Source organism: Moschus berezovskii, chromosome 9, assembly GCF_049115385.1.
Source record: "Moschus berezovskii isolate FMDL1 chromosome 9, NW_MosBer_1.0, whole genome shotgun sequence".
Classification (NCBI taxonomy): Eukaryota; Metazoa; Chordata; class Mammalia; order Artiodactyla; family Moschidae; genus Moschus; species Moschus berezovskii.
Window position 1 is genome coordinate 45,044,965 of NC_142468.1, and position 3,202 is coordinate 45,048,166.

Consider the following 3,202-nt stretch of genomic DNA (forward strand, 5'->3'; position numbering starts at 1 on the left):
GATTGCTGGGAGAAATATTAATAACCTCAGATATGCAGATGACACCACCCTTATGGCAGAAAACAAAGAATTAAAAAGCCACTTGATGAAATGAAAGAGGAGAGTGAAAAAGTTGGCTTAAAGCTCAACATTCAGAAAACTAAGATCATGGCATCCGGTCTCATCACTTCACGGCAAATAGATGGGGAAGCAATGAAAACAGTGACAGAGTATTTTTGGGGGCTCCAAAATCACTGCAGATGATGACTTTGTTGTAGCCACTCATTCCGGGAAACAAACTCACTCAGAAGTACAATGCAGATAGTGGAGTGCAGTTTATTACACTGGTGGGCCCCAGGCAGAGTCCCCTCTTAGCCAAGGACCCCGACCAATTTTTGTGAAAACCTTATATACCCTAAGTGTACGTGCCCAAACCCACCTCCCCAAATTCTCTGAAACTAGTCTGAACAAAGGAAAAGAAAGATACAATCAAAGTTAACCCGTGATTCATATGCCTTAGGCCTAGGTAGTTAACAGTGGACATTTATCAATAGGCCTATGATAAATACCCCAATAAGCATAATATAATTTATGATTCTATTTGGTTACACAGATAATTAGGGTATTCTTTTAGGTGATGGAGAATCTAGGTACGAGCCCTGGGGCTCTTCCATCTGGGGGGGGGGGGTCTGGTTTTCCAGTTGGTATGTCGTTTCCATAGATACTGGGCATATAGCTCAAAGTCCAGAGTCCGGCCCAAGATGGAGTCCTACTTTCAAGATGGAGCCTGTTCTTTTTCCTCCTTCACCTGAAGCCATGAAATTAAAAGACACTTGCTCCATGGAAGAAAAGTTATGACTAACCTAGACAGAATATTAAAAAGCAGAGACATTACTTTGCCAACAAAGGTCCGTCTAGTCAAGGCTATGGTTTTTCCAGTGGTCATGTATGGATGAGAGAGTTGGACTGTGGAGAAAACTGAGCGCCAAAGAATTGAAGCTTTTGAACTGTGGTGCTGGGGAAGACTCTTGGGAGTCCCTTGGACTGCAAGGAGATCTAACCAATCATCCTAAAGGAAATCCATCCTGAATATTCATTGGAAGGACTGATACTGAAGCTGAAACTGCAATACTTTGGCCACCTGATGCGAAGACCCTGATGCTGGGAAAGATTGAAGGTGGGAGGAGAAGGGGATGACAGAGGAAGAGATGGCTGGATGGCATCACCAACTCAATAGACATGAGTTTGAGTAAACTCCGGGAGTTGGTGAACAGGGAAACCTGGCATGCTGCGGTCCATGGGGTCACAAAGAGTCAGACAGGTCTGAGCAACTGAACTGATAATAAAAACAGCAACTCAAAGCAGTCAAAGAAACAGTTACAACATGGGGTCAGAATTAGCAACATTAGTATGATATATCTTTTTCTATCCTTTTAATCTGTGTGTATCACATTAAAATATTTTTTGTAGGCAGCATATATTTAGATCATGCTTCTCACCTTATCTACTTCTGCTTCTGAATTGAAGCACTGAAAAAAGGGAGGAGTAAACTGGCCTGATAGATGGCCTGTTTTTGTAAATATTATTTTATTGGAACATAGTCACATACATTTCTTTATGTATTTACTGTGGCTGCTTTTGTTTTACAAGAGAATTATGTAGTTGCAATGGAGACTTCAACTCTTCAGCTCTGCTGCTGCTGCTAAGTCACTTCAGTCGTGTCCGACTCTGTGTGACCCCATAGACGGAAGCCCACCAGGCTCCCCCGTCCCTGGGATTCTCCAGGCAAGAACACTGGAGTGGGTTGCCATTTCCTTCTCCAATGTGTGAAAGTGAAAAGTGAAAGTGAAGTCGCTCAGTCGTGTCCGACCTTTAGCGACCCCACGGACTGCTCTAGGCATATTTATATCCTTTTTCTGAGACTCCGCTTCAGAACCTCCACCTGTTCACCATCCCACCCATCTAGGTCATCCCCCAGCACTGAGCTGAGTTCCCTGTGCTTTACTGCTGCTTCCTGTTAGCTACCTATTTTACACATTTAAGTGTGCACATGTCAGTGCTACTGTCTCAATTCGTGCCACACCCTCCTTCCCCTGCTGCGTCCACAAACCTGTTCTCTATCTCCGTGTCTCTTTTTATGCTCTGTATTAGGTTCATTGTTGTTGTTGTTGACTTGCTAAGTCATGTCCGACTCTTGGCATCCCTGTGGACTGCAGCAAGCCAAGCTCCCTCATCCTTCACTATCTCCTGGAACTTGCTCAAACTCATGTCCATTGAGTCAGTGATGCCATCCAAACATCTCATCCTCTGCTGTCCTCCTCTCCTCCTGCCATCAATCTTTCCCAGCATCAGGGTCTTTTTCAATAAGTCGGCCCTTTACATCAGGTGGTCAAAGTATTGAGGCTTCAGCATCAGTCCTTTCAATGAATATTCAAGGTTGATTTCCTTTAGGATGGACTGGTTGGATCTCCTTGCAGTCCAAGAGTCTTCAGTTCAAAAACACCAATTCTTTTGTACTCAGCCTTCTTTATGATCCATATCTCACATCTGTACATTACTACTGAAAAAACCATAGCTTTGACTAGATGAACCTTTGTCAGTAAAGTGATGTCTCTGTTTTTTAATACACTGTCTAGGTTTGTCATAGCTTTTCTTCCAAGGAGCAAGCATCTTTTAATTTCATGGCTGCAATCACCATCTGCAGTGATTTTGGAGGCCAAGAAAATAAAATCTGTCACTGTTTGCATTGTTTCCCCATCTATTTACCATGAAGTGATGAGACCCGATGCCATGATCTTGAGTATTTTTAATATGGAGTTTACAGCCAGCTTTTTAACTCTACTCTTTCACTTTCATCAAAGGCTTTTTAGTTCCTCTTTGCTTCCTGCCAGTAGGGTGGTATCGGCTGCATATCTGAGGTTGTTATTTCTCCCAGCAATCTTGATTCCAGCTTGTGCTTTATCCAGCCTGGCATTTCGAATTATGTACTCTGCAAAAAAGTTAAGTAAGCAAGGTGACAATATGTAGCCTTGACGTACACCTTTCCCAGTTTTGAACCACTCCATTGTTCTGTGTCTATTTCTAACTGCTGCTTCTTGACCCACATATAGATTTCTCAGGAGGCAGGTAAGGTAGTCTGATACTCTCATCTCTTGAAGAATTTTCCACAGTTTGTTGTGATGCACACAGTCATAGGCTTTAATGTAGTGAATGAAGCAGAAGT